At 44.9% G+C, this 20,237-nt stretch overlaps 1 long non-coding RNA gene across 1 annotated transcript; it reads left to right on the forward strand.

Moving 5' to 3' along the window:
* The first annotated feature begins 55 nt into the window (after positions 1 to 55).
* Positions 56 to 19,470, forward strand: LOC140620584 (uncharacterized). Its single transcript, XR_012020330.1, has 3 exons — positions 56 to 194; positions 1,880 to 2,007; positions 19,039 to 19,470. It is a non-coding gene; the product is annotated as an uncharacterized lncRNA (long non-coding RNA).
* Positions 19,471 to 20,237: the final 767 nt, after the last annotated feature.

Raw genomic sequence — 20,237 nt, forward strand, 5'->3', positions numbered from 1 at the left:
CATATAGTATTCTAGATTCCAATACATCAGTGCAGACTCACAAAAGAAGCTTTATTCTGAACTTAAGTTTGCCTCGATTTTCTTATTTGAGAAATGAGACTATGAGTCCTCTCCTCAGGACCGGGGGAGATGGAGTCCATATGGTTCTCTGAGCAAAAGAGGCCAAGAGAACATGCGCTGCTATTATTTTTGAGGTACGACCAAAGATAATGAGGTTGATATTTCATATTACAATCATCTAAGCAAATTAATTTTCTCTCATTCACCTTGAAAAGCAAAACAGTGATTCAAAGATGTATATGCAACCCATGCTCAGTTGGCACCCTTATTAGTACGTCTGCTCCCTCTGAGGGCAGGTTGGAGTTTGGATATGATTGATCAGAATTAAGTCTGGTGATCAAAGAGAATATTATTCTCCTCCCTCGCAATGATATAAAGTAAGGAGATGACTTGATTGTTAAATTGGTACTAATGGAGGTTTTTTTTAGAACTCAGTGAGGAGTTCTAAAACATTCTTTGGAATAAGTGTTGCTTCCCAAGGTGACAGTTTTGAAGGGAAATGAACTTACATGATTAAGTTTTGATATACTGGCTTATTAAACAGAAGCTTGTTTGTTGGCAGGTGAAAGAAGTCCTTTTTAAGGGAAAAATAATTTATTGTCTCAGGGATTGAAACATCCACAGTTGGGTTCTCTTTCAGGCATGGCTGCATCCAGGGGCTGAAATTATGTATTCAGGACATGGTCTTTCTTGATTTCTCAGTTCTTTTCCTGTGTTCTTTTTACTCTTAAGCAAGCCTTCCAAATATGGTAGTCCTAGCAGTTTAATCTTAAAATCCAATGGAAAAGAAGGCCTCACTTTCCTGGCAGTTCCTTAAAATAAGTCCCAGGATAGACTCTTATTGGCCTGGCTTGTGTGATGCCCTTCCCTAAACAATCACCTGGCCCAAGGGATGGAATTCCCTGAGTGACCACGCCTGGGCCAAATGTGTTTTCTTGAAACCAGATTTATCCCACATGGATCAAGAGTAGGGAAGTGGGGACTCCACAGAAGAAAAATGAGATGCTGATACCAGGAGAGGGACAAGTACTTTCTTGGCAGACAAAAACAGCAGACGTGCACTGTGGCTTTTTTTTTTTTTAATGGGCTTCATAGTTGCTGTATTAAAGTGATGAGATCATGAAAGATTTTCTTTTAAAATATTATTTTATTCCTGTGTTACAATTAATAAAATACATAGAAATACAGATGTCCCTCAAAAGGGATTTATTCTTGAGGGGAAAAAAAAGAAACTGCTTCATTCATTTCTGGTTGCATTTTACGGTGTCCTTGCACTGAAGTGTAAGGGCATTTGTCCGGAGAGGTTTTCAGGAAGGTCTAACCAATTAGCATGGATATGTTCTCATTTGTTCTCCCCTTTATGCAACATCTGGCTGGCATGTTGGGCAACACTCTATGGTTACAGAATAGAATTAAGGTTTTCAAACTCTGTTTAGAAGTAGAACCCTTTTGACAAATACCATCTCTTCCACTCGTCAAATGATGACAACATAGCTGCTCTGGTTGACCTGGAGTAGGAAACTCAAATCCCATCCACTAAGCTCTCTCCTTCTCCTGTTCTCACCCTTTCCCTCAGCCTATGATTCATGACTGCAGAATCCTGAGGCTCTAGGAAATGCAATTTGAAAACCACTGGAATATAGCAGAGTAACTAGCTCTCTAGAACAAAGCCTAGGGTGTTGGCTGCATCAACATAGTTGGAAGATGCACAGAGCAGACATTTATTGGCACTTACTGTTCAGATACTATACTTTCTTTATGTCATTTAATGCCTATGACCACCCCATGAGAGAGGAATTATTACTATCCCTTTTTCCAGAAGGGAAGATCGAGGCTCAGCATATCATGAAGCTGACAAAGTATGAAACTGGTTATAAAGTCAGGTCTTTCTGATTCAAATTGCCTTATGCCTCCTTGGATGTTCGCGGAGAATCTCCTATATGCCAGGTACAATACTAGGTGCTTTGATACAATCTATTTCATTTAATAATATATATTGTATAAATTATTATTTATATTATTATATAAATTTAAAAGTACACCCACCTAATCTATAATTATAGAAATCGGAAAGAGGGATTACCCTTGGTAGAGAAGAGATGAAGTGGGTGGGTGCTACTGGCTAGGAAGGAGATTGAAGGAGTCCTGTGGGGTGCTGGCAATGCTTTGTATCTTGACCTGGGTGATGGTTGCACAGGTGCACACAAGTATAAAAATCCACCAAGCTATACACTTAAGATTTATGTGATTTATTGCATGTGAGTTATACCTCAGTTTTAAAAAATTAAAACCCTACTGTTTTTTTAAATTATCATTGCTCATATGAGAAAACTATGGTTCAGGAAGGCAACTCATCTAGGATCCCACTCTCAGAACTGGAATGGTCTAAGGACTGTGTGGCACAATCTTCCTGGCATGGGCGCTTATCTAGGGCATTTTCAGTACCCTTTGGGTGGAAGCAGTAATATCCAGAGACTGTCATTAGAAAGAGCCGTGTGTTGTTCAAGGTAGTGGTCAGTCACTTCAATATGCAGGGCCATGTCCTTTCCCCTGCCCTCTCTCACCCCCACTGCACCCCCATCCTCTTCACTGTGTGGCTTTGGTTCAATGGCACCTTAGCTCTCTCTGATGCTTCTGTGTTGCTCTGATGGCTATGCAAGCCCTCCCTGGGGATAAGGACAGAGCACTGGGCAAAGCATGGGCTCAGAGCCAGGAAAGGTGTAGGTTATGAGTGGGTGAGGGAAGGAAAGTCAGGCCTTCCACGTGCCATCAGGGACACTTTGTCTCCTGCCAGAAGGCCTGGCCTCTGCTCCTCTTGCACTCAGAGCCTCTGGGTCAGTCTCCGTGTCCCCAGAGAGCCCTGCAGGCATCACTTCTGTCTGTTCAAACCCTGCCTGGGTCCTTTGCCTCTTCACTTACATTATAAAAGCGGCTTTTATTTTTAGATTCCATTGTAAGGGAGACCCTGGGATTCAGGCCAGGGATCCAGGGAGCTGGGAAACCACAGTCCCAGGGGCCAGATCAGCTGTATGACTGAGTGGATAAAATGGCAGCAGCCTTGGCATCAAGTGGGTATAAATTTAAGCCTGGTGGTGAATCACTGGGAAGCCCTGAGCGAGTCCCTGGCTCCCTGGACCTGAGGTGCTGGGCTAGGATTCTGTTCACAGTGAAAGGCCAGCCTCCCTCCCCTCCCATCCCCCTCAGTTCTATCTCCCATGACACTTCAGGAACAATCAACCTAAACCCAAATCTGGCCACATTTTCCACTGGAAACTCTGCAATGCCTCCCCTTACATTCAGCAGCTCAGGAGCACCATCAGAGGGTTTTAAGGAAGGAAACAAGTTCTATGGTAGAGTTAGCAGCTGAGCCAAGTCTTGAAGGATGAGGATTTCAGTAAGTGAGCAGAGAACCCACTGAGGGAACTTGGGAGCCACTGTCAGGCCCAGGCTAGGATATTGGACTTCATACATAGGCACTGACAACTACTGACAACATTTTTGAAAAGAAGAAGAATCTGGCAATGGTGTTTATTAAAAAAATAAAAAAAAATTTTTTAAAGTTCTATGTAAGAAGATCCAGACAGAAAATATACTGGAGGCAGGACAACCATTTACCTAATCATTCAACAAGCATCATTGAGCACCTATTATGTGCCGGACACTAGACTAGGTCCTGAGGAAACAGTGTCAAACAAAGGAAATATGGATCTTGGCCTCCTGGGCTTTATCATCAACAGAAAGGGAAAATACCAAGCAGGAGATTGACAGTGTGATCCGTGCTTTGAAGAAGTCCCAGTGTGGCAGAAGTACACATCAGGGACAGTTGTGACGTTCTGGCTGACACCTAGAGGGTGGGAACCGGAGGGGCAGTGGTGGGGACGAAGTATACCAGGCAGAGGGAACTCACATAAAAGGTCTCTGAGACTGAAAAGAACAGGACACATTTGGAAGTTTTTAAAAAGTTGAACATGACTCAAGCTCAGAGTGGGGAGGAATCCTGATAGACAAAGCTGGAAAGGAGAGGGGTGAGTGTGGCAGAGGGAAATTTGAACCCAAGGGTCTGTAGAAAAGCCCACCTGCCATTTTTAAGATCACTCTGCTTCCAGGAGGATAGAGGGGGGAGGGACGCGAGAAGGTTACGGGCTGCCATTTAGGAGGTCATTGCCAGGAAACAGATGACAGAGGCCATAGTGGAGGAATGGAGAGGAGGGGATGCATTCCAGGGCCCTGCGGAGACCCCTGATCTGGGAGACCTGGTGGGGAGGGAGAGGGAGGAGTCTGAGGGCTCCAGGGTTCCCAGCCTGGAAGTGTCCACACCACACCAGTGAAAGCCTCTTTCCCCTTCACTCCCTCCTCACCCCCAAACTGGGTGTTCTAAGCTTTGCCTGTTAGCCGGATCAAAAGTTCCTGGAAGCCAAATAGTAGGTCTTGCTTTGCCCCCGATAACATCTACCCCAAGACCTTCCAGGTGAGAAATGCTCAGTAACTAGCTGCTCATTGAATGAATGATAACCACAAGGAAACATATGAATTGATCCCAACTGTGGCTGGCCATGGCCAGCCCTGGCTTTTCTCCCCTTTCTTCTCCACTCCCCGCTAATGACAGGCAGAGTCCAGGGGGCAAGGGGCAGGAGTGGCTTGCGGGCGTGATGCCACCTGGAATACTTAAAACATGAATTGCGAGTCAAGTGGCCCCTCTCACAGTTAATCGATGGCAGCATATCCTGATCGCTTTCATTATTATTATTTTCTTATGCATGTGTGATCGGGAGATTTATTGTTGAGGCTACAGAGGCAAAATCAATTATTCATGTTATAAATTAGAAAATGATTTATGTCTACAGGAGACGAGGCCTCAGCAAGCCGAGCCCATTACAGATAAGCTTTGCTGAAAGGACCAAGATTTATCTGTAAACTTCACAAATTGCAGCTCGCCAATCCAGTCCTGTCCCCAACCCCTCCCCCAGGGCACCCATCCCTCTTCCTGAGTCATTCTGTCTTTCTCCGTTGTCCACCATCCCCTTGACTCCTTCCTCTCCCTGCTTGCCACTGACTTCTGTCCTGTTTTTTACCTTTGACAAATGCCCCATCACTTACTCGTATCTCTTTTGGGGGAAGACAGGCTTGAACTTCTAAATAAACTTTCTGGTCTCTGGGTACATCCTGCCCTGTCAGGAAAGAGTCAAGGAACAGACTGGGGAAGAATCCTCTTCATTCATCTACAAACCCATTGAGAGGGCTGAGTCACATCTCTTGGAGCTGATGACTCTTGCCTCAGTTAAAAGACAACCATTATCCAGCATGTGCACTGCCTTTCTCTTGGGTTCCTCCCAGGGAATGTGGCAATGGGGAGTAACCTGAGGCTGTAGAAAGCCCATGGGCTTTGGAGTCAAGTGGACAGGGAGTTGGGTCCTAGCTGTACTGCCAACAGTGTGACTTTGGGCAAGTCATACTGTCTGAGCCTCAGTTTCCTCATCTTCAAAATAGGTTTTCAACACTGGCCCCATCTCAAAGGACTATTGAAGAGTAACAGGGATGGCAGCCCCAGTACTGTGCCTGGCACAAAGGGAACGCTCCAAGATGTGAGTTTACTGGGGTGGACCAGAGACTCCAAATGGAATATCCCTCTCCGTGCTTCTCACTCTTCTGCCAAGCAACAGCTGCCCTGAACCCAAAGAAAAAGTGATCCATCAAAGAGAGGTCCTGCGAGTAAGGGAGAAATATGTGCCGATGATGACGGCTTCCAGTGAAGGCATCAAGAACATAAGGAACAGGGCTCTGCCCCAGAAGTGAGGAAAGCAAGGTTACAGAATCTGTGACCATGGCAGGTCCTATTGCTCTCTGGGTCTCCTTTCCTCCCTTCCTGTTGAATGAGGACAGAAGAGGAAGAGAATATCTGCCCTGCTGCCTCCTAGGATTTTTTGTTTTGTTTTGTTTTATTTTGTTTTGTTTTGTTTTATTTTGTTTTGTTTTATTTTGTTTTGCTAGAGAAAGAGAGTATGTGGGGGGGGGGCAGAGGGAGAGAGAGAATCTTAAGCAGGTTCCACAGCCAAAGAACAGACCAACTCAGAGGTCAATTTCACGACCCTGAGATCATGACCTGAGCAGAAATCAAGAGTCAGATGCTTAACCAACTGAGCCACCGAGGTGCTCCCCTCATAGGTTTTTATATCAAATTAAAGGAAGACTCTAGAGTTGCTTGAAAAATCACAATAATCACAACATCTTCTAGCATTCTTACTGGATGACATTATAGAAGAAAATAGAAACTTGGGTTGGATGGAGGACAACCACAGCAGAAATATGCTTAAGAAGAATCAGTCTCTTAAATGGTTGAGTAGATGCACTAGAATGCCCTAAAGTGGATGCAGAACCTCCTGAGGGATCTTCATACCTCACCAGGGGCTGTTGGTGGTCTTGCCAGCTCACCTGTGCCTGAGCCCCTGGCCTTGCCAGACTCCTAAATCCATGGCTAATATGATGGCACAGGGCAGTCTCATGTCCCATTTGGTACAGTGGCAGGAAGTGCTGCCCAGAGAGCTTTACCCCTGAGTGCCCACAATGTGCCAGGTACAGCAGCTGCTCCCAGGAAGCTGACAGTCTAGTGGAGGAGACAGACATGAACAAAATCACATACACACATAAGCCTATGAATTGCAAACCACAAGAGGATTCTATGGTAAAGATGTACAGGGAGCTATGAGATCCAGGAATCGGGCCTACCTCTAGTGTGGGAGTCAGGCAAGTCCCTTCTAACGAAGTGGGTCTGAGCTAAGACCCAAAGGACCAAAGGACAAGTAGGGATGATTAGGGGAAAGGGACAGGTGGGGTAGACTGCATGAACACACACCCCCACCCCCCACCACCACCCCACTTAGGGAGGATAGCAGGGAATTAAAGGAAAGGAGGCCAGTGTGGCTGGAGCATAGTAAGACAGGAGACAGGTAATAGGTGAGTGGGGTGGGAAGGAGGCAGGCATGCCTCTAGCCTCTGAAATTGCCTCTAGCTCCCCAGCTGAGAACCTGCCTGCTTTTGAGTGGTTGTCTAACTGAACCCCAGGAGCCTGATCCCAGGGGTATAGTCCTGAGCTGGGGAACTCAGCCAATCCTTTTACAAAGGGCTGGAACCCTGGGATCTGCTGAGCCTTCTCCTTCAAGAGATCTCATGTTGAAAGACAGAGCTTCTCCCTCTCGGCCCTGAAATATCATGAGAGACTAGGCTCTATGCTCTTGGAGAAAGTTCCAGAGTCCACTCCACACCACTCCTGGAGCCCTGGACCTTTCTCCAAATTCATGGGCCCCTGCGCCCCTGCCCTTGTGGGTCCTGAGGCCTGAAAGAAATGTTTCTCATCTCTCATGGCTCTTTCTTTAAGTCCTGGTCCTTGATCTTTAAGCTGATGGGAACCCCATGAACCCATCCTCTCTCTGTGCCCAGTGAGGCAGCCCCTACACATCTCGCCTTGGCCCAGGCAAGAACCACATCCCCCAGAGCCAGCCTTGAGTGCCACTTAGGACACACAAGTCCTCTAATGCCTCCTCTCCTGTTGACCTCAGACTCACCTCAGTTCCAAAGATATTCTCCCTAGATTCAACTTTAATTCTTTCATCTGATTCTCCAAGGGCTGGTGTTCAAATATTTCCAAGAAGTATTGATATTTCCCCCAGAAACCCCACTGACCTTAAAACCCACATTAGATGATCTCATTCTCTACCTCCAAATCCCAGTGGCTCCCCATTGGCCATGTCTATAATGAGGTTCAAAGTCATTAGCATGACAGAGCAGGTCATCGAAGTGGGGCTGCACATGATATCCCAGCCCTGTCTGTCCCGCTTACCATGTGGTGTCCTTTATGCTCTTCACATACCCTCTCTCAAAATCTTGCTTGTACTTCATGGTCCAGTTCAAACACTGCCTCCCAGGAGGCCCCTGCCAGGATGGAGACAGCATAGTATAGTATAGTAGCTCCTCAGGGCTTGAACCTTGGCATCTCTACTGCATAGCTATGTCCTCTTATTCAAGACCTAACCTCTTTGGGCCTTGGCTTCTCCATATCTTAGATAGAGGTCGACTGTTTCCCTCCCAGGTAATGTAGAGTCTACATGTTTGGGCGAGAGCTGGGGCTTGGAGTCCAAAGCCAGCTAAGCAGACAGATGAAAACTTGAAACCAAGCAAAGAGATGGGGAGCAGCCTTTCAGAGGCAGTCCAGGCCTTTCAGGGGCCCCAGAGCACTGTTGGAACAGGGCTCCAGTACTAACGTGGAGCTGAGAGGAGTCCAGTGAATGAGCACCGCGCTAGCTTGCTGTCCACATCACAGTCATCAGCACTGGATTATCGAGGAGGGCAAGTGGGGGCTTTGGAGGGAGGAGAGGTGGCAGACAGACTCATTGCTAGAGCTAGCAGCTGCCCCTGGGACACCGCCCAGCTTGGATCGGGATGGGAACTTCAGCTCCTGCCGGAGAGGAAAGCGCAGGCGGTTGATGAACTCGCTTTGGCAACGCTTGGTTACCTTGTCCTGCCAATAAAGTCACCAGGATTGAAAAATGAAACCAACTCCCTCCCTTGCCCTTGTCCTCGGGTGTTCTATGTGTCTGAGCTCTGTCTTTTTTGCTGCCAAATTACCTTTGCTCCCCTTGCTTTGAAAAGCTGCTGGCGAAATGACACCCCCCCCCCCCCATAGGCCATACAGCAATACTGGATGTGTTAAGCATGTGGATGGTGCTGGAACTGAAGGTGACTGGATTCACAGGGGAGGGGAGATGGGCCTGGAGGGAAAGGACCATCTGTCTCTCACCCCAGGTGAGAAACCACCCACGAGGCTTTGTTCAAAGGCAATAGGGAGTCAGTTAAAAGAGTGTATTCTCAGGGGTGGGTTCAAAATCAGGTAGGCCTGCAATGGAATATGGGTTCTTCCACGCAGCAGATGTGTGATCTTGGAAAAGTCGACTTAACCTAAGCCTCGGTTTGCTCATCTGAAAAATGGAGGGCATCATGTCACCTTTAATGAGCTGTTGGGAGGTTTCAATGAAGTTACATGTCGAATTCAATGCCTGATGATGAGTGGTTGTTGTAAGTGGCAGCCACTATTGCCAACCTTACCTCCCAGCTGAACCCTCCAGCTTTCTCTCAGAACCGTGTGAGGAGGCCAGGAACTACAGAAAAGCAGACTGGGAGAAAGAAGTTAAGGTTGACATCAGGAAGGTGATTATGGCTGAGAGAAAGATAGGTTTGTGTGGGGGGAGACACTGCCCAAGAACCTGAGAGCCCTACCTCAAATTCCCTTTGGCATGCCCTCGATTGGGGGGTGGGCAGAGGAGGAGAGCAGCCAGCAAGATTTATCCCCCCAGCCTGTGAGGGTGCAGACAGGGTCTCACGGACTCTGGGCGGGGAGCCAGGCCGGTGTTAACTATAACCCAGCCTGAGTTTTTCGTTTTTAAAAAGCTCTCTTAGCCTCTGTGCAGAAAAACGCCTGGTACAAATATAATAAATGCTTAATAAATTTTTTTGAAAGGAAAGGAGGTGATAGAAAGGGTGCAAGGGAAGAAGGGAGGTGGGAAAGGCAGGCAGATTCCAAGGAAGGATGCCAGTGAGAGCGGACCGGGGGTCTGGGCTCACACCTGTTCCCTGTCTACGATACCTGGCAGGTAAGCAGGCTGCACCTGGTTGGCCCCACCGCCTCAGAAGCTCTGCTGTGTATGTTATAGTCTGATCACTTCCCCTGCTGCTCGGAGGCCTCCAGCTGGTCCACAACCCCCTCTGTGCAGATCCTGGCAAGCTTGTGGCCCCCCTCACCTCCAGCCCCAGGCTCAGGCTAGGCAGCTCAGGTAGGAGCTAAGAATTCCCAGGCCACCTGCTGCCTCCCTCCTCCTCCCGACCCCACGGATCTTTTCAGCTGCCATCCCAGCTCCTTGCCTTGCTTCACTGACCAAGCAGCTCATCAGTGCACTGCCCCTCAGGCTCCAGAGCCTCCACGCCTTTGCGGCATTGGCCTGTTTCACCTTTTAGAAAGAGCAGCATAGTCTGAAACCTCCCACTTCCCCCTGCCTGCTTGTAACTGCCTCTTCCCTCCCTCCCCTGTTATTGACTCTCCCCCTCTTACCAAAGCAGCTTCTCCCATCTTCTGGATGGTGACTCCACTTCATTTTGAATTAAATTGGTGTATCTGGTTCTGTCCTGTGTGGGCACTCTGACATGCAGGGTCATCTTAGGAAACCTCAAACCCCCTCAAAACTTGCTCACATCCTCCGTCCAGAATGTTTTTCATTCCCCTTGCTACCCCTCCACCCTTCTCTTCCTGCCAGAGTCCACAGATGATGCTTCTGTAAGTCCCTACATTTAGCTAACCTCTTCCAATATAGAGTGCACATAAGGCCCAGCTCAAATGCCCCCTCCTCCGAAGCCTTCTCAGAACTCAGCCATCAGAATCAATCACCAGCACTTTGCCCACAACCCTGTTTTAAGCACAAGTCACAGACTGCCTGCATCAGACTCCGTCGTGTGTCTCTCTCCTCACCCCACCCCTAATTGTAAACAGGAACCTTATTCATCTCTGCACCCCTGGCACCTAGCTTGTTGCCTGGAAGGTACTACGATAATGTATGTTGAGTTGCCTAAATGGTGGACACTTATGGACTGGCTGCTTTACCAGGCCCTCAGCTCCTTAAGAAGATGAAAAATTGTAGTGTTAAGAAGGACATCGCCTCAGGTTCACAGTCTCCCAGGGATGGAGTGATGACCTGGCAGTTTGCCTCTCCAGCCACGAGGCCTCCAACACACATGCAGAATGGCCCGTGCATGTGAAATTCCCATCTGTCATCACACCACCATAGTTAGGAACTATTTTCTACTGCAACACTGCTTTCTACTAGGACCCCTAGGTCTTTTTCATCCATATACATATACAGCCTCAGAGTACCTCCCCACCTCTACACACACCTTTTCATTTTTGGAAAAAAACCGTTTTGACCCATCTGTATCATTACCAGGAAATAATCAATTTGGGCCAGCATTCATCTTTGTCCTTTTCCCAATTTCCATTTTCCTTGTAGATGGCAACCTTCAGGTTAAAAACCTCAGGCATTTTTGCCTCTTTAGATTCACTCCTTCCCCATATCCAAAGAGTTAGTTCATTCTTGGAAATGTTTTCAAATTTATCCCTCCTCCTCTCTCATCTTTAGAGTCACCACTTTCGTGACATAGTCCTCAACACCTTCCATCCAAGGACAGCTCCAGTGGAATGCTAGAGCAGAAAAGAATGTTAGAAATCATGGTCCAATCTCCTCATTTTAGAGATGGGGAGACCAATGCTCAGTTGCGAATTAACTGCCTAGTGTCATGCTGAGAGAGAGTGAACGCCCCATGAGGGCAGGGTCCATGTTCACCATATCCAGCCCTGTATCCCCAACACCTGGCAAAGTGGCACACAGCACTAGACCCACTAAGTGCAGGGCCTGACCAACCAGGTTCAGAGCTGGATCTTCTGACTCTCACCCCAAGGCACTGTCCTCCCTGGCAGTGCAGTGGTCACCTGGCTCATCCCCTAGTCACCAGCCTGTCCCATTCACCAACCTAAACTGTGTTTTAACACCCCCCCCCAAAAAAAAAAAAACTTGCTTTGACAGGTAATCCTCCTGCCTTAGAATTTAACATGGAACCTTATTTATTGCCTTATAATGAAACACACTTTCTCTCCTTTATTAAATCATAGGGGCATTAATGTTTTTCTTTCAGAAGAAAGATCAATTAGTATGTACTGTTGAGGGTGATAGAAGAGAATGGGCTTTGACATTCAAAATTCATGAAAATCAAAACCCCATCTCTGGGCAACAGGATCTCAGGCCAGGAGATGATGAACCACTTTTCTGGCTTGATGAAGATGAGGATAGGAATAAAAGAGGATGCAAGGCCAGGTGAGACAAGGTAAGGAGCTGGAACTGAGGGAACCTTAGCTTTATCTGGAGAAGCAGAGCTCAGCAACCAGGATCCGTCCTCTAGTTGGTAAGTTCTGCCCCAGGGCTTATCAAGTAGGGAGGTCAGGACATACCCAGTCTTCAGAATGCAAACCATCCATTCACATAAGATTGGTATCTTGGCCAAGTATTTTCTGTCTTGGGATCTGGAGCTACAGTGCCAAAGGGAGGACTACCACTCAGCATCTGATATCTTTAGTCAAACATCCAAGACTGGGCCTTTCCCTCTGCATTCATCTGCTCTGGCTGCCAAGACAAAGTATCACCAAATGGGTAGCTTAAACAACAGAAATCTATTTTCTCATAGTCCTGGAGCCAGAAGTCTGAGATGAAGATGTCAGCAGGGTTGGTTTCTCCTGAGGCTTTCCTCCTTGGCTTGGCTTGTGGATGGCCATCTTTTCCCTGTGTCTTCATACGGTTTTTCCTCTATGCTCACACATGCCTATGCCTGAACTTTCTCTTCTTGTAAGTACAACAGCCAATTGGATTAGGATCCATCCTAATAACCTCATTTTAACTTAGTGACCTCTTTAAAGATTCTGTCTCCAAATACAATTACATTAGAGGACTTCAACATATGAATTTGGGAAGGGGGACAGAATTTAGCCCCTAACCTCCTCTCAGAGAACAGAGTCCAGGGTGTTGTGGACCCGGAATAAAGGCTGCAGAGGATCTACCTGGCTTCTTCTTGACATATGTTCACAGGTAGGAGGGACTTGAAAGTAAATGCCAGCTGATAAATTCCTATGGGTTAGGGGTTTCCAGTTTGGAAAACCTTTGATAGAACACTGCTTCTGAGACTCTGGCACAGTAAACAGGTTCTGAGTGGGCAGTGTCTTCATCACAGTCCTAGGAAAGGCAAGTTCAGTGTAGCTAGGGATATCCAAACATCTACCTGGGCAGGACAAGGTGTGAGAATCAGCTTATTGTCCCACTAGCAAGTGGGCTGTGGGACCCTAGGCACCATAGAGCTCCTGATGATGAGGGTCGGGAGCCAGATAAGCAGCTCATTAAGCAGGACCAAGATGGTGGGAAGTAAAGTAAGGCAGTAGAGCTAAAGACCTTGGGAACAGAGGCCTGGTATAGACTGGCTGTGCAAATAGCTCCAGGTAATGGAGCTACCCTGTATACTCTCTACCCTGTAATTCTATAGTCCTGCCCACCTTGACTCTGGACTTGTCCATGTGATTTGCTTTAATCAACAAAACATTAGCAAACATGCTTGTGAGCAGAAACTTAAAAGGTGATTCTGTGCATCCATTCCCTGTACGACTGGGCTCATTGGCCATGCACTTCTGCTATACCATGAGAGTATGTTTGGGCTAGCCTGATGGACACTTGATCGAGAGCTGAGTCATTACAAACATTTCAGTCATCCAAATCATCCAAGATCAGCCAACAGCAGCCAACCACTCCACGAATGTGGAAGAATGCAACTATTACAGGAAAACTTCCTAGCTGAACAGTGACCCACAGCAAACTAAAAAAAGAAAAAGAAAGAAAAAAAACTGCACTGTTTAAGCTTCTGAAAACTGGGGTGGTTAGGCAGCATTATTGTGGCAAATTCAAGAGAAAAAGCAAGGCAAGCGGCATCCAAGCACCAGACAACAGCCAGTAATCTAGAGACACTTACTTGATCTGTGGGCATCTAGCAATTTGAGACCCTAAAAAAAAAAAAAAAAAAAAAAAAGACTGGCAGAAGCCTGGAGGCCAGAGCAAGAGCAAGACTTGATCCCTGGTCAAGGCACATTCCTCCTTACCTTGGATCCCTGATCCTCCCCAAGTACTGACCTTCACCCATATTCCACCAAGGTTATTGTGCATTTGACTAATTCCTGTACTACATATTACATGTCTTGGCTTATCCCTCATTGTCTCTTCTCTTCTCTCCATCTCCCAAGGGTGCCAGAAAACCACACTGAACCAGGCACCAGGCCTGGCTCTTCTTATACTAACTGAGTGGCCTTGGGCATCTCAGTCCCCATGACTGATATTCAGTTTAATGGTCAATCAAGTGAGAGGTGAGGCCAGATGACATCTAGGGTGCCTCCAGCCTTCCCTGTCACTGGTGATCCCAGATCTTGAATTTTTTCCCTTTACCTTCCATTCTCCACTTGTTTTCCTTGCCTTTTTGTCTGTATGCAGTTTGTTCTGGCTACCCGAGAAATAAAGCATTGAAAACCGATGCATTTTTGGTGCCATCTATTATCAGCATTCCCTCATCATCTATTAGGAAGAAACATTTCCCCTTATCTTTCTCTTGTTCCTAGTGTATTTTAAAGAATGTTTTTCTATTTCCTTTTATGTGTTTTGCAGGTCGCATCTCATTTCTTCCTTTGATTTTTCTCTTCTCACACCTATAAATTCTGGCTATTTCTTTGTTCTTTTCTTGGGCAACCGGGCCAAGCTTCCTGTTTTTGCCTTTCCAACTGGCAGATCTGTTCCCTCTGCAGCTTTTTGTCTGACCAATGAGATTTCTCCTCATCACTTACCAATCCTGTTTGAGTTGGAGTTTTTTTCATAGACAATTAATTCTGTATGCTGGAGAGCTAGTTGGTAGTCACAGCTCTGCAACTTAACTGAATGACCTTGGGCAGGTCCCTTAGCATCTCAGAGCCTCAGTTTCTTGACCTGTAAAATAGGGAAGTAATATCTGCCCTTACTACCTGCCCAAGTTGTTATGAGGCTCTCAGAAGAAGGTGGTAAGATAGTCTTTGGTAAACTGCAGAGAATTGTATCAAGACAGAGGTCATAGATTTTGTGGACAGGCTTGATCTTCTGCCTTATAAAGGTGAGCTCTGCAGGTAAAATCAGGACCAGAACTGTTTTTTAGTCCTAAAGAGCCTACTAAACAGGGATTTCTCACCTTTCCTGAGCCCTGCTTCCCACAGCCTCCCCCCTTCCCTCTCAGAAGTTAAGATCATCTAGGGAACCCCTGACCTGACTGCCTGGGACTGTGTATTTCTACTATACTTTTCTTTGTCCAATCTGATTCTTCATCATGTTTTTTTTTGTTTCTGTTTCTTTAGGAGGGTCCTTCATTACTTTGGGTGATGCCAATTGATCCATCATCCTCATTTCTGTGCCCTTCTCCCCCAAACAAGTAAAACCATCAGACTTGGGTTGATCTGTCAGGGTATGTGAATATGACCTAAGCAGGGCCAATCAGAATCTTATCTGTGATCAATGCATGAAATCTGGGAGAGAGAAGATACTTTTCTGCTGGTGTTGCACATCAGAGAGGGTATGATTCCTGGCAGCCATCTTGTCATCACGTGATAAAGAGCCTGTCTCCAGAATAAAGCAAAGCAGAGAATGAGAGCTGGAGGAAGGGGGCAGAGTCAAGATGACATCCCTCATTCTCTCCTCTCTCCACCTCCTCTCTCCCAAGATTCAGCATCTGAAGCTGGATCTATACCTCAACTTCTAATCTTCTGTGCTAACTACCTATCATTTTGATTGGGCTTGTTTGAGTTGTGGAAACTATTATCTTACTGAAAGATTTCTGCCTAATACACCTCATACATCTCAAACAGTTCTGGAGTCTCTCTGCTCTCCCTCACTACCAGTTAGTGGTCACATGACCAAGATGGCAAGGAGACACTTGGAGGAAAAAGGGAAACTGAGGAAATTGTCTTTCTTTCATGAGCTCACATAAACTGTGTATAGACTAGAATGTTCCTTCCTCTAATGGTGGCCTTAAGAGAGGATCATGAGGGTTTATAAAGACTCTAGGCTTTAGAAGGAAACGGACATGAGCCTTGATCCTGCTCCTATTTATAAGTCATGTTATTTGGGACCATACCCTCTCTGGACTTTTATAAGACTATTTAGAAAGAATGTATATATACAGCCTGGCTTATAGTAGACACTCAATAAAACATACCTGTTATATAAAGTTTCCAAATCTTTCTGAAGTCATCTTTCTAGTGGAAGTGGTCTTTCTTTTGTATTTCTTTTCCTGTTTTCTTGGAAATCTTTGTCGTAATAGTTTTTGTCATTACCTCTAAGGTTATTTTCAACTTTAAAACACTCAAAGACTTTCTTCTTCCTTATTGTACCTGGATACTGCCTGCATGCAACAGGCCCTCAATGATTTTTTGTGGGATGAATGAGCTGGTGAACACTGAATTGAAAAGTGCATTCACCTCATTTTAGGTCTATTTTCAGCATCATGGAGCTGTCCACAGTATTCCCTGGAATCAGGGAGTCAAATCATAATTTAAAACTTAAATATGGATTGGTCTAGCAGACGTCTTTAACTATTTCATGTATGTGATCTGGTGTCTCCAACCTGGAAGTAGACTTCTTGGTAATAGGGAACTTCCCGTTTTATTTTTTTCCTCATTCATTCACCCAACAAAACTTGATGCGAGTTCCTGTGCTAGGAAGTTATCTATTGCTTTCAAAGAGCCTATAGACTCCCAACTTACAAAAACTTAAACTTATAAAAACAAAAATTTTCCTCTACAAATTTCTAGACATGTGGTGTCTGCTTCATGGAGGTAGAAACAGAACCACATGATATTAACAGTGGAAAAAACCTTCAAAATCAAATACCCCATCTCTCAGCACCCCATCCCACTTTCCCAACCACAGTTTATTCATACATGCAAAACTGGTGCCCCACGACTTTTCCAAGGCCACACTTCTGGTTTGTTATTTGCTTTTCTACAGATTTCATGCAACCATAATCAGGTATTAAAAGACTTCCATCTTTGGGATTCTGGGGATCAGCCCAAAGCTCTTCATAATTTCTGCTCTGGTCAGAGTCCTCTGGTACTCCTTGTCATGGGTTGACAATGCTCTCTCCCCCTCCATCTTCTGCATGGGCTTGCCTTGCCTATCTTTTTTTTTTTTTTTTCTTTTGTAATTCACTCATGAGAGACACAGGCAGAGGGAGAAGCATGGGGAGCCTGATACAGGACTTGATCTTAGGACCCTGGGATCACGACTTGAGCCAAAGGCAGATGCTCAACCACTGAACCACCTGGGTGCCCCATCTTGCTTTGTGTTCAAGGCCACACCACTGTTTTCCCTTTTTCATGTATTCTGTGTTCTCAGAGTAGTCTGGCTGCAGAGTTGGCCCAGAATTTCAATCATACACATCACATCACTGTCACCAGCACCAGGAACCCCTCCAGTGGAGGATGTTTTGCAAATTACCTCTTGGAAATCAGGATCCCTTACCAGAATGTTCTGTCCTCCTACCCATCACCTTTGGATATAAAATTTTTCACCATTTTCCTCTTCCTCACATAGAGCAGAAAAACTCCTCCATCTTCCTACAATTTATGTTGTTAAGTGGATGGTATTATTCAGACATGGGACATCGATTTGACCACCAAAAATGGAGGTGGGAATCACTTAGAAGTGTCAGAAAAAGTAGGAACCTAGGTAGGATTTTCTCAAGACCCTTTCAGACTGCCCCTTACACATTTCTAATCACCCATTAATCTCCCACTCTATCACCCCCAGGCTGGTATGCTTAGTGGAGTCCTTTATATGGATGTATTACCCCTACCTAATCTCTACCCATCTCTGGCAGAAGTTTCCAGAGGAAGAACTGTACTTGGAGGAGAGGAGGGCAGAGGAGAAAAGAAGTATTTGCATGCTTGTTGGCTTACTGATGGCTGCCTCCCCCACCAGACTATAAGCTCCATGAAGACAAAAACTAAGTCTAGTTTTGTTCACATTGTTTACCCAGCACCTGGCACATAGCAAGTATTCAGTGAATACTTGTTGAATGGAAAAATAACCACCAAAGAAGAGAAAACAGAGAAGTAGGCAGAGGAGAGGCACTTCCAGCAGACATGTCTCTGTCTTGTGGCTAATGAAATTGTATGGATGAAAGGGCAGTCTGTCCTCAGAGGCTTGTCCAAAGGGCTTTTGTGCTCCCTTCCCTCGCCCAAGGGCCAGGGTTACTTTCCATGATTTCTGATCCAAAGTTGACATTAGTCCTGGGGGGAAGATACAACGGGTGGCTGACTCTCTCTCCTTATCTTTGTTCAATCATCTGTAACTGTGACAGATGGCAGCCAGGAAGGGCTGCATGTGAAAGGGGGCAGAGGCAGTGAAAAGACCAAGACAGGGAGAAAGGAGCTGCCTCAAGGTTTCAGATTCAGGTCACTTCTGAGTTCTGAATAGGCAAAATGGATAGTCTTTTTTTGGTCTTCCAACACAGGTTGAGCTCTCTCTTCAGCCCATAATGTGGGGTTTCAGAGACATCATTGTTCTGGACCAGTCTGAAGCACTCCATGTGCAAGGCATCACAGACAGTGTTTGTAAGGGAAATGGCAGGATGCCAGAAGATATCTCAGCTTCTTTGGAAATGCCCACATGGGCTGTGGGCTCTACTGGTCTTGGGTTGAAAATCTAAGCCTCCATTATTGTCCTTCAAACTAATTTACCAGCCTCTTGGTCCATTACATTCCCTCTATGTCTCAGGGCATTTTCTTCATGGCCCCTATGATTTTTCAGGGAATTTGATTAGCAACTTCTAAAATTCATATGGAGGAGCCCATGAGCAAGAATAGTCATAACTATTTTTTAAAAAGAACAAAGAGGGGCTTGTACTACCAGATATCAAGACATATTACAAAGCTATATGAATTTAAATAATGCAGTATCAGCTCAGGTATAGAAAAAGAAGACAATGAAACAACAGATTCCAGAAAGAGACCCAAATAATTGAGGGAATTTGGCATAAGAAAAAGATGTTATAATTAATTAGTAGGAAAAAGAATTAGCAATTCACTAAATGGTGTTGGGACAATTAATCACCCATACGAAAAAAAATAAGAATCCTTACCTCACACCACATAAAATATATTCCAGATGGGTTACAACTTTTACACACTCTCCGTTCTACTGCTTTTACTTCCTTAAACATGTATTTCTTTAAATATGCACTTCCACATCTCTTTGCTTTTGTTTATATTGTTCCCTCTGTCTAGAATAGTACAAATTCTAACTCTGCTCCCCCTTTTCTCTAAACAACTTTGCTTTGAAGACCCAGACTAAAGGAGATTCCACAATGAAGCTTTCCATGGTTTCCTGTTGGATTGGAAGCTCCCCAAGGACAAGAGCCATATCATACCTCTACCTATCTGAACTTAAAATTTAGAAAAGTTCCTTGTAAGGATCTCTGTAAATATGTACTAATGATGATGATGATGATGATGATGATGATGATGATGATATGGTGCTGGTGGTGATGAAGAAGCTTAACCAGATGTTTTGGGAAATAGAATTCGTGACTCATGGTTTGTAAACAAAATGATCTTCATCAAGCCCCCAATTAAACTGAGAGTCAAGACTCCAAGTTAAGTTCCTTCTCTGATATCTATCTATTAATTCTTGATCTGGAATTTAATACTGAAAATTATACTTGTTCATTCATCTATTACTGAGACACTTGAGTTATCTTGGCTATCATAAATAAGGCTTCAATAAAAACATGGAGTACATATGTTTTTTGAATTAGTGTTTTTGTTTTCCTTGGGCAAATATCCAGTAGTGGGATTATTGGATCATATTGAATTTCTATTTTTAATTTTTTGAGGAACCTCCACACTGTTTTCCACAGTGGCTGTACCAATTTGCATTCCTACCAACAGTGTACTGGGGTTCCTTTTTCTCCACATCCTTGCCAACACATCTGAAATTAATGTAACATTGCGTGTCAACTATACTCATATTTTAAAAAATGATACTTGTCAGCCAAGGCCATCCAAGATCTTTTCTTTTATTGAAGTATAGTTGATATACAATGTTCTATTGGTTTCAAGTATACAAAACAGTGACTCAACAATTCTCTATATTACTCAATGTTCACCATGTTAAGTGTAGTCACCATCCAAATCACTGATGGCCTATACTCAAGAGAGTTAAAATGACGCTATATTTGGAAATAAGTAGTAAAATCATAGGAATCAAATTCTTAGAAAACTCTCACCACTAATCAATTAATTAAAAAGTATTTATTGAGCTTTTCTTCTATGCTAGGATCTACAGTAGATACAAAGAGCTAAATTCAAAGAAGCCAGTTACAAAGGATACACAGCAATATATGCCAAATTCTATTTCTGTAATTAAAAACATGGGTTTGAAATCAGAAATATGTGGGTCTTCATCCTGACTCTGCCATTTCCTATCTGTGTGGGCCTGAGAGGATTATTTTACTCCTCTAAGCCTGTTTTCTCATCTCTA

Source organism: Canis lupus, chromosome 29 (assembly GCF_048164855.1).
Source record: "Canis lupus baileyi chromosome 29, mCanLup2.hap1, whole genome shotgun sequence".
Taxonomy (NCBI): Eukaryota; Metazoa; Chordata; class Mammalia; order Carnivora; family Canidae; genus Canis; species Canis lupus.